Source organism: Vulpes lagopus, chromosome 21 (genome assembly GCF_018345385.1).
Source record: "Vulpes lagopus strain Blue_001 chromosome 21, ASM1834538v1, whole genome shotgun sequence".
NCBI lineage: Eukaryota > Metazoa > Chordata > Mammalia > Carnivora > Canidae > Vulpes > Vulpes lagopus.
Genome location: NC_054844.1, coordinates 612,853 through 624,858, shown reverse-complemented (window position 1 = coordinate 624,858; position 12,006 = coordinate 612,853). Strand labels below are relative to the sequence as shown.

Genomic DNA, 12,006 nt, shown 5'->3' with positions numbered 1-12,006 from the left:
CATTCACATTAACTCTTTTGTTCCACACAACTCTGCTGAGAAGTAGGTGCACTGTGCTCTGTGCACTGTGTTGATCCTGACTTAAGGGGATGAGAGAATAAGGTTTGGGGAGTAAGAGACAGCTAGACAGGCCAGTTCTCTCCCCAGGCCACATGGTTTCAATGGCGTTCATACAGAAAGAGCTCTTAACAAATGTATATAAAGAAAAAGAAGCTTTGAAAACAAGATGTTTTCTTACCATTTGGTGGCCAAGAGAGAAAGAAAAAAGAAGGAAAGAGACTATATATTTGACAATTACACAAAAGATTAAAGCTCCTTTATGGCAGATATTCCAAACTAAATAACCCATCATAAAAAACTAACCAACAAAAGGCAATTGGGGATTGAGGTCAAAAAGATTATGCCCATGAAGTGGAACATACATTACGTGAAAAGGATGAGAGAGCTACGCATGCATCAGTACAGAGAGATGTCCAAAACAGACTGAACAATGGTTTCTGCAGAACAGTCTCAACAATACAATCCTATCTTAAAATGTATTTGCCTGTGTATGTGTGTTTACACACAATATTAGGTTGAACCAAATGAAACAAACACTTTGTAGGGTAAAAATAGCCAAATCTGGCAATTTTATCTTGGTTCTTAAACACAGAAGAGATTAAAAAAAAAAAACAAACAAGAATAGACAAGGCACTCCTCTGTAGGAAGCAAGGGTGAGGCTCCCACATGCACGTGAAAAGGAAGCTAGAACAAGACCAGCACCAATGGAAGACAGGCCTTCTGCCACTAAGCAGCCACGCACATCTCTGGGACACAGTTACTCTCAGATCTGCCCATCTCTCTGTCTCGGGTGCTCCTGTCAGTCGTCAGGTCATGCGAAGCTAGAGGCTGCACCCCCACCCTCATGCTGGGAATCTGGAAGAGCCCCCACCCTGCTCCTGGCTGAGTGAGGGGAAAGGGAGCCCAGAGCAAAGGACTCATTCACGGGTATTTGGACAGACAGGGAACCAGCAAGAACACTGCATTATGGGTGGTCTACAGGCCCTCCATAGGGCACGAGGCAAGAGCTGGAGCAATTATCAGAATCAGGACAAGGAACAAACCAGAAACGTCCCTCAGGAAAATAGGCCAAACCATGAAGCCAAACCATGTCGATACGTTGTTTGATGCCAATGTAGAGGTGCAGTGAACACAACCCTGGCCTCCACCTCATTCTCTCAAGAAATAATTCGCATGTGGGGCGCCTAGGTGGTTCAGTCGGTCAAGTGTCCCACTCCTGGTTTCTGCTCAGGTCACGATCTCAGGGTCCAAAGAAGTGGCCAGCTCTGCATGCAGCAGAGTCCCCTGGAAGGTTCTCTCCCTTCATCTCTGCCCCCACGCATGCCCATGCCCACTCGCTCTCTCTCAAATAAATAAATCTTTGTAAAACTGGGGGGGGGGGGGGGGAGAATTCACACATTTAATTGATTTTCTCCAGATTCTGATACTGTGAAAATAAAAAGAAACCTTGGTTAGAATGGAGTCAAGGCCAGCAGGAGCCAACCAACTCCCCATGAATGTCAGACTCAACAGGGAGAGACAGCGCCTGCATGGCCCGACTTTACCACCTAGTACTACAGCAGAAGGAAAGCTTTCCTCTGGTGCAGCCAACGAGAGGCTAGCACGAGTCACCAGTGAGAGGCCAATATACTCAGACTCCTGCTTTCCTCCTTAAAAATGGGCTTTTTGCTTTCAGCACCCTCCCAGCTTCCCCCAGCAGTCCTCTCCTTTGCTTTGTGAATTACTGTGGTTTTGCCCTAACTTGCAATGTGCTAAACACTCATTGGACATGTTCACGAGAAATTCCAATAGCTTCTCCTAAGCTGTTGACTGGAGCAAAATTTAGGCTTGCACAGAAGGCCTGATGAACCTGTCCATAACCATGACAATCAACTCTACAAGGTTTTTAAAGAAAGTTCTGGTCTTCCTTTTGATGTGAATCTACCTGGGTAGCATTTAATTGTTTGTTTAAAAAAAAAAAAATCTGTTTGTTAATGGGCTGGCTTTTCTCCTTGAGTTACAAAGGACTAAGATGGAATGGGAAACTACATCTGCTCCAGATTCAGTTAATTTGCCAGAGCCACTGGCTCACATCCAGGTCAGTCACCTCAAAGGAAGACTGCTAAAATTCTCAGTTTGCAACATCAGCAAATGCAGTTTCTAAACAAACCCAAAACCTCATTTCTGCTCTTGTTGCAAAGAGGCCACTAGAAAAAAGACTCTTACAAACTCAAGCACTCCAAGGGCTTTAGCACTCCAAAGCCAGACTTTCTGGGATCCTGTTTCCCAAAGATGAGGCTCCAGGAAGCCACAGGGGCTCTTCCCAATCCTCCCTCTTAACTGGCTTGGAGAAACCACTCTCTGGACCAGGAATTAACATCCTTGTGTCCACACTAAGAGAGCTCTACTCTCGGTGCTCAACCCCACAGCCTCTACCACCGAGTACAGGAACACTTTTTCCAACAGGCGGGGTCTCTCATAAGCCTCCACAGGTTCCTGTTTCTGAACCTATTTCCTTTGTCTGGACCCTTTCAGAGATACACAACCTTTTCTCCTTCCACCCTTCTTCACTTGCTGGGCTGAGATTTTTTAGAAAAGTACCAGACTGGAATTTCATTCTCCCCAAAGGGGTAAGTAATTCTAAAATTTGGCCGTAGTAATCAAAACAGCCAGCCAGAAAAATTAGATGATCCTTTGACATCTTTTTTTTTAATTTTAAAAAATTAGATGTTCCTTCTCTGATGGCGCTATAGCCGAGTCTGGAGACATTGATCATTTATTTATATTTACTCCTATCTATCGGATCAGTTACTTTCCTCCTTATGAGCAAAATCTTCAATTGATAATTAGCAGAATCCACAGTGTAACTCTCATCAAGATTCAAAGAGATTCCTCAAAACCTTCCGCAGCATTAATTGACACCATATAAACAAAGACACCGGAGCACTTCAAGGCATTAAGCCCGTAACTGAAGATTACCAGCCTCAGGCCTCATTACTTCCTACCCTAGACCCGGGAATATCCCTGTTTTACCTGTGAGAAAACCCAGCGGCCAAGGAGGGAAGTCTGTCCAGGACCTCAGAGCAATAAATAACATTGTTATCCCACGGCACCCTGTTGTCCCTAACTCCCATATGCTACTGAGATCCATTTCTACTGAAAGCAGATTTTTTTCACCGTAATTGATCTATGCAGGGCATTCCCAGTGTCTCTGTTGATAAAGAGGAAAATGGTAAATACCATGCTGGCTGCGTTACTGCAAATCCTGAAGTCACTGAGCAGCACTGTTACCCCAGCCGTGTCAGCCCAGCACGATGAGCTACACGCCCTTACTGAAGCTTGCACCTTAGCGAAGGGTATAAACCTGCAAACATTTACACCAATTATCCATAGGCTTCTGGAGCAGCTCATGACTTTGAAATATTATGAAAACCACGAAGTGTCCTTATCTCCAATGGAGATACAATTTTAAAAGACTGCTATGTCCACAATTTATTAGATGCCATGCTTTTACTGGCTGTTCCAGCTATTAAGGTTCCTGGGCTCAACTCCCAGACTCAACTCCATAGAATTCAAAGGAAACCACCTGGCTGACAGTTTCACAAAAAAACAAAAACAAAAACCACACTCTCAAGGAAACCAGTAGTCAAACCTCTGTCGTGTTCCACAAGGATATTCTCACAAATGCAAATCTGAAAAAACTGACCACGGATACCCAATTGACCCAGAGAGGAAAAAACAATATTGTGAATGTAATAATTATTAGATGGTTTGATAAAAAAAAAAAAGAACTCCAGTTTGGATAAAAGAACAATCCAGCCCTACCAGAAATTCTAAAATTTCTGCTATTTACCACCGTACATTCATTAAACCGTTGGTCTACTGACAAAATGACAACATTTGTGAACCAGTACTGACGGCGAAGCACTAATAAAGGCCACAGAAAACTGCCCACTGCCCTGGTCCCATCTGTCCCAAGTACAATCCAGGGAAAGCTGTTCAGACAAATGGACTTTATATAGTTTCCCCATCTCATGGATATAAATAAATGTTCCAGTCACGGCTTGTGACCAAAGCTTTCCCTTTTACAATGGCAAACACTTCTTCTGTGGCTAAAATTCAGTTAGAAAAGATTATCCTTGGGGTGCCTGGGGGGCTCAGCCAGTTAAGTGTCTGATTCTTGGTTTCGGCTCAGGTCATGGTCTCATCAGGGTCGTGAGGTCAGGCCTCCCTCTGCTTGTGCTCTTTCTCTCTCAAATAAATAAAATAAATCTTTAAAACAAAAAAAAAAAGAAGAAAGAAAGAAAAAGAAAGAAAGAAAGAAAGAAAGAAAGAAAGAAAGAAAGAAAGAAAGAAAGAAGAAAGAAAGAAAAAGAAAGAAGAAAGAAAAGAAAAAGAAGAAAGAAAGAAAAAAGAATGCATGGATTATCCTTATCTGAGGAGCCTTCTCAAACTTAAGTGAACAGGGAACCTATTTTACTGATCAAGTGCTTTGACAAGTCTGTGCTGTTTGACTGGTTTTACACTTTCATTATCCATACCTTCCTGAATCCTCAGGGTTAGTCAAATACACTAACAGTAGTATTAGGACTCAGCTGACAAGATCTTCCAAATGCCCTGGCTGAAAGCACTGCCACCAGTCCTCCCAAATCTCAGATCTACCTTATGGGTAATCATGGACTGTCACCCTTTGAGATACTCACAGCACATCCAGTGCACTTGGCCCCTGCCTCCTCTAACCCACAGTTGATAAAAGGAGATATACTTCAAAATTGTAAAGGCCTAATTGCCTGTATTAAAGTTGGTAGAGCGATCTTCTCACACTGAGCTCCAGGGGGGGACAGCCTTAAGCATCACATCTTGCAACAGGGAGATTTTATCTATTGGAAAAGACACCTCCAGAAAGACTTGACCTTATCAGAGTCTGCTAACCAACTCTTATGCCATCAAACTCTAGAGGAAAGATGCCTGGATTCACAAGACACATCTAAAGAAAGCACCAGACCATGGCTGGACCTGCACACCATCTGCTGACCTGAAGGAAAGGTCTCCTGGAATTGAAGCAGCCAACACGGGGAAGAAACAGCTTTCCGTGATGTCTGGAGCAAGCTCATATGCCTTTATCTCACTACAGCTTCTCTGTCTTCTCATGTTTGCATTTCCCAAGCCCTTGCGAAATGGGGAACCTCTTCTTTTGATTATGGCCTTTTGGAAACAACCTCATCATGATTCTGTGACTCATTTCTCACTCGCTTTTTCTGGAGGGTCAAGAAGATTCACAATTCACAAAAGCCTTCTCTCATCTATACTATTAACAGACTCTGGACTCTTACCCAAATTAAAGGTCTCTGAATTTGCAACTTCAGAGGCTAGATTATCGATAAGACATTTGGCCCCAAACAGTTGTTTTGAGATATAACAGTACTATTTTAAAACCTCACTTAAGTTTTGCTGTTCTGCAGAAAACCTTTCTCCCAGATGTCAGAATTGAGTGCCAATAAATATTTCAGCTGGCTATTTTCAGAGGTGGAGTCCTGGCTTAGAACTGTCATACAGGGATCCCTGGGTGGCGCAGCGGTTTGGCGCCTGCCTTTGGCCCAGGGCGCGATCCTGGAGAACCGGGATCGAATCCCACGTCAGGCTCCCGGTGCATGGAGCCTGCTTCTCCCTCCGCCTGTGTCTCTGCCTCTCTCTCTCTCTCTGTGACTATCATAAATAAATAAAAAATTAAAAAAAAAAAAAAAAAAAAGAACTGTCATACAATTTGGAATTCATGTTACTTCCTCAAACAGAAATTAAAATATAATTATTTTAAGTTTTGTAATTTGTTGTCCAGCAGACTCTAAAAACAACATATTCAATAGCATGATGCTGGTTCAGTGCTTCAAGATGATCTCCAATGCTCACAATTTGATAGAGACTAGAGGTGGGAAATGCCAGAGAGGTCTCCGTCCTAACCCTCCTAGTTACCAAATGTAGCCTTACGTGGTTTCCAACTGCTATGCACTTTCCCTCCCAAGTAGGACATGACAACCAGGGAAGGTCCTTCTCCACACTGAGGAACAAAACCACTACGTGTGGAAAACCTGACTCTTGATCAGCAATGCTTTCAAAAAGAAATCTTGATCAAAAGGGGAAAATGGGAACATTAATAAAAGGAAACCTTGGTTAGAATGGAGTTAGGAGGCCAGCAGGGGGCCAGCGCCCACACCCTGCCACCTGTCAGCTGCAAAGGGCAGACCCACCTTGCTGCCACACACCCCTGACTACCTCCCAGGGAAGAAGGCAGGCTGGCTTCCCCGTACCCACCAGCCAGTGAGAGCCGGTCACAGCTCAGCCAATGAAAAGCCACTATTCTTCAAATTCCCAGTTTAATCCAATGAAATTTTGTTTATAACAGCCCTCCCAACTTCTGCCTTTCCTCCGTAAGAGTGTTCCTCTCTTTTGTTTTAGGGACTTGTCTATGGCTTTGGCTTGGCTAGCTTGTCCCAAATTGCAATTTTTTGCTATTGCTGAACAGACCTATTTTTTGCTGGTAAAAATAACTGGCAGTTTTATTTTAAGGTTAACAATGCATACACCTACATCTTCAGGTAGACTCTGTCTTCTACTTTCAAACTGTGATCACATTTCTGCTTCAATAGGTATTTTTCAAAAAAATGTTTTGTTTTGCAGTGGTTTGTCCTCATCCAGGGATGACTTCACTCCCCAAGGAACATGTGCAATGTCTGGAGACATTTTTGGTTTATCTCGGGAGTGTGCTCCTGGCATCCAATGGGATTGCTGCTCAACATCCTACAGAGCAACAGGGCAGGCCCCAGAACAGAGAATTATCTAGCCCAATGCGTCAACAGTGTTGAGACTGAAAACCCTGTTCTCCCGTACATATACACCAAAATACAATTAAAGCCCTATTACTTGACACTGACAGTTTCAATTTTTTCACCATTAAAAACAGGACTACAATGAATACCACGGTGTGGTGTTTTTCCTACTAAGTCCAGAATCAGAGATAATAGATGTAAAAATTCAGCGTGTGCACAGGCCTCATGGTGATCAGAGCCAACAGTGACTGTGGCTTAGCTGGGCTGGGCCCACGTCACACAGTCCTTGGGGTCACTACCACAGTACCCTGGGGAAGTGTGGCCCAATGGAGGTCTTTAGGAAAGGGGGCTGCAGTCCCACACTCGTCTGAGCAGGGCCTCAGGGGATGCAAAAACCTCCAGGGCAGAGTATCTGCCTGCATCTGGTTTACCTCTGGCTTCATTGCTTTGTTACTTAAGAAGAAAGTCAGTAAGTCACGTCAGCTGTCGGCACACAGGAGTGAAGAGCCACTGAAAACCTCAAAGGCTCTGTGTCAACAATGGCTCCATCCCTGAACCCCAATTCCTAACCAGAGTTGCCAGTAAGAAGGAAAACTCAGGGATCCCTGGGTGGCGTAGCGGTTTGGCGCCTGCCTTTGGCCCAGGGCGCGATCCTGGAGACCCGGGATCGAATCCCACGTCGGGCTCCCGGTGCATGGAGCCTGCTTCTCCCTCTGCCTGTGTCTCTGCCTCTCTCTCTATCTCTCTGTGACTATCATAAATAAATAAAAATAAAAATTTATAAAAAAAAAAAAAAAAAACCACCATTAAGAAGGAAAACTCAAAGCAGCCAAGAACTGATGTCCTCTCACTTCTAAGATCCAGTAGGAAAATGGCTAGGTAGATGAGAAGGGGAGGCCGTAAGCCACTGCCTTCCCTCTGGACAAGGCTTTCCAGTTACCTAGCATGTTCACAGCCAGGGTTTCACCAGCCCTGAGACAGGTGTCTCAGGTGTCTGTGATGGGTGCAACCTGGGACTTGACATTCTGCACAGCTGATTCCTAGGAGACCCTCTCTCCCCAACCCTGATCAGTCTAGGCCTCTGAGGTGCAGGGAAGGCAAATATCATTACTCCTCACAGGACGCCAGCAACCACCATGTACCAACAACATCCAAATACACCAGCCACAGTGCCAGGGTCACCTCTGCTTGCAGCCTTCTCTCTGTTCTTCATGACATCCCTGTAAAGACAGCACTTCGCCTCAAATTTCAGAATTGAGGCTAAGGCCTGAGGCTGCCCAATGAGAGCAGGGAACACCTCAACAGCTGCAGAGATGCCCAAGCTAACTGACTGTGTTATCAGGAAGGCTTCCAGTCAATGGTAGGCTATTAGCAGCTAAGTTTCTGGGGAGTCAAAAGTTATATGTAGGTTTCTGATGGGGGAGTGCTGGAAATGCGGGAGCTGGCACCTCTACCCCCATGTTGTTCTAAGGTCAACTGTGCATGTGAGATGTTCACTTAAAAAAATTAAACCGCTAAGGCAAACCATAGACAAGTCCTCTGCAAGAAGAACGCTTGGAGAGGAAAGGGCCATTATAAACAAAAAATCCACTGTAGTAAACTGGGGGCTTCTCTGTGTCTAAGTTATGACAGCCTCTCACTGGCTGGGCCCACTTGTCCTCTCATCCATCCTCCTGCTGGGGCAGGACAGAAAGCATGGACCTTCATATACCTCTCCTCCTACTAGGGTTGCACCTGGAGGGCCCCCTGCTGGTCTCCTGACTCTACATGAGTGAGGTTTTCCTTTATTTTCACTATATCTATTTATATTTTATAGCTGTATCTTTTTATAGCTAAATATATATGTATAAGATATATTCATATCCATTTTTATAGATAGACCTAGGTCTTCTATATACAGTTGTCCCTTGAACACCGTGGGGATTAGGGGTACTGATGCCTATGCAGTCAAAACTCCACATATAACTTTTAAGTCCCCCAAAACTGAACTACTAATAGCCTAATGCTGACCAGAAGCCTTACTGGTAACATAAACAGTTGATTAACACATACTTTGCCTATTATATGTATGATATATTGTATTCCTATAAAAAAGTAAGCTAGAGGAGCACCTGAGTGGCTCAGTAGGTTAAGTGTCCAACTCTTGATTTCGGCTCAGGTCATGATCTCAGGGTTGTGAGATCTAGCCCCACATCGGGTTCCGTACTAAGTGTGGATCCTGCTTGGGATTCTCTCTCTCCTCTCCCTCTGCTCCTTACCCCATTGTCACTCTCTCTAAAATGAATAAATCTAACCTTTACATTGACAGATGAATGGATAAAGATGTGGTCTACATATACAGTGGGATATTACTCAGCCATCAGAAAGGCTGAATACCCACCATTTGCTTCGACGTGGATGGAACTGGAGTATTATGCTGAGTGAAGTAAGTAAATCGGAGGACAAACATTATATGGTCTCATTCATTCAGGGAATATTAAAAATACTGAAAGAGATTATAGGGGAGAAGAGGGGAACTGAGTGGGAAATATCAGAGGGTGACAGAACATGAGAGACTCCTAACTCCAGGAAACGAACAAGGGGTAGTGGAAGGGGAGGTGGGAGGGGAGATGGGGTGACTTGGGTGACAGGCACCGAGAGGGGCACTTGATGGGATGAGCACTGGGTGTTATACTGTATGTGTTGGCAAATCGAACTCCAATAAAAAAAAAAATTTAAATCTAACTTTTAAAAAATTTTATTTATTTTTTTAAGATTTTATTTATATACCCATGAGAGACACAGAGAGAGAGAGAGGCAGAGACACAGGCAGAGGGAGAAGCAGGATCCATGCAGGGAGCCCGACATGGGACTCGATCCCGGGTCTCCAAGATCACATTCCAGGCTGCAGGCAGCACTAAACTGCCGCGCCACCGGGGCTGCCCTAAATCTAACTTTTAAAAAAATTTAAAAATTGGGCCATCTGGGTGGCTCAGTTGTTGAGAGTCTTCCTTTGGCTCAGGTTGTGATCCTGGGGTCCTGGGATCAAGTTCCATGTTGGGCTCCTTGCAGGGAGCCTGCTTCTCCCTCTGCCTATGTCTCTGCCTCTGCCTCTCTCTGTGTGTCTCTCATCAATCAATAAATAAAATCTTTAGGGATCCCTGGGTGGCGCAGCGGTTTGGCGCCTGCCTTTGGCCCAGGGCGTGATCCTGGAGACCCGGGATCGAATCCCACATCAGGCTCCCGGCGCATGGATCCTGCTTCTCCCTCTGCCTGTGTCTCTGCCTCTCTCTCTTTCTCTCTGTATGACTATCATAAATAAATAAAATTTAAAAAAAAAATTAAAAAAAAATAAAATCTTTAAAAAAAATAATAAAATAAATTTTAAAAATTTTTAAATTAAGCTAGAAAAAAGGAAATGTCATCAAGAAAATCATCAGGAAAAAAAAAAAAAAAAAGAAAATCATCAGGAGGGCACCTGGGTGGCTCAAGTCTGTTAGGCGTCTGCCTTCAGTTCAGGTCATGATCCCAGGGTCCTGGGATGGAGCCCCAAATCAGGCTACCTGCTCAGTGGAGAGCCTGCTTCTCCCTTTCCAGCTCCCATGCTCATGCTCTCTCTGTCAAATAAATAAATAAAATCCTAAAAAAAAAAAAAAAAAAAATCAGGGGGCAGCTCAGGTGGCTCAGTGGTTTAGCGCTGCCTTCAGCCCAGGGCCTGATCCTGGAGACCCAGGATCGAGTCCCACATTGGGCTCCCTGCATGGAGCCTGCTTCTCGCTCTACCTCTTTCTCTCTCTATCTCTCTGTGTCTCTCATGAATAAATAAATAAATAAAATCTTAAAAAAAAAAATCAGGAAGATATGCTTACAGTACTGCACTGTATTCATCAATGCCTAAGTTTATGTATGGAAAAAATCCACATCTAAGTGGACCAGCACAGTTCAAACCCATGTTGTTCAAAGGTCAGCTGTATATCTACGAAAATAGACATACTTTTTTTTCTGACCCAGACTGGAGATTCAGAAGAGAAAGTGCTATCTGAAAAAGACAGGGGCAGGGAAGGGAGTTCACTTTTCTGGGCCTTGGTGTCCTCCTCAGAAAAATGCTGAGGTTGAAGAAGGCTGATTTCCTTATTCTTTTCCTTCTTAAACGAAGACATATTAAAGAGTTTATTTGGGCAGCCCCAGTGGCGCAGCGGTTTAGCGCCGCCTGCAGCCCAGGGCCTGATCCAGGAGACCCTGGATTGAGTCCCACGTTGGGCTCCCTGCATGGAGCCTGCTTCTCCCTCTGCCTGTGTCTCTGCCTCTCTCTCTGTCTCTATGAATAAATAAATAAAATCTTAAAAAAAAAAAAAAAGTTTATTTAACTCATTTAATGGAGGAAACAGTAAAATGTTAAAACCACTCAAAGGAATCAACGATCCAGCCACAGGCAGTGGGAAAACTGAAATTAATTTACAAATGGACCCAAAACTAAATATCCACAAGATACTCCACTGGACAGTTCATTTGCATTTCTATGAACAACCATTTGCATTATATCAGTTTTCTGCAACTTACAAAGACATACGATAACTCAAAGACAACAGAAAACAAAGAAAACCTAAAAGGGGGCACTAGTCAGACCTTCAGGTTGGTTTTATTTCCCATTTCAAAGTCACGATTTTTCCTGACAGTCCTCCTGCCTATAATAATAATCTCAAAGATTGTTCTTTGACATAAGTAAGGGCTGGTCTCATTCCACACGCCTGATAATTTAATTAACATCAGTGAAGCAAGAGTGTTCACTGACCAGTTAAACCTCCATAAGTTTCTTTTACACAAATATAAAGCACAAAATATTGAATTGCTAAGGCCACAAAATCAACTTTTAACCAAGACTTTTGTGAGTAATCTCGGGAGGGACTTTTTTTTTTTTTTTAGATTTTATTTATTCATGAGAGACACAGAGAGAGAGGCAGAGACACAGGCAGAGGGAGAAGCAAGCTCCATGCAGGGAGCCCGACTCAGGACTCAATCCGGCCCCCAGGATCACACCCCAGGCTGAAGGCGGCACTAAACCGCTGGGCCACCGGGGGTGCCCTCCGGTGAGACTTTTAAACACCTGATTTGTGATCCTGAGGGCAGGAAACCAAGCCTCAGCAACTGCAGCAGGTTTCACAGG

At 44.1% G+C, this 12,006-nt stretch overlaps 1 protein-coding gene across 2 annotated transcripts in view; it reads right to left on the bottom strand.

The window, feature by feature from the left end:
- Positions 1-12,006, bottom strand: part of BID (BH3 interacting domain death agonist) — a 35,341-nt gene that overhangs the window by 12,146 nt on the left and 11,189 nt on the right. The window lies entirely within an intron of this gene.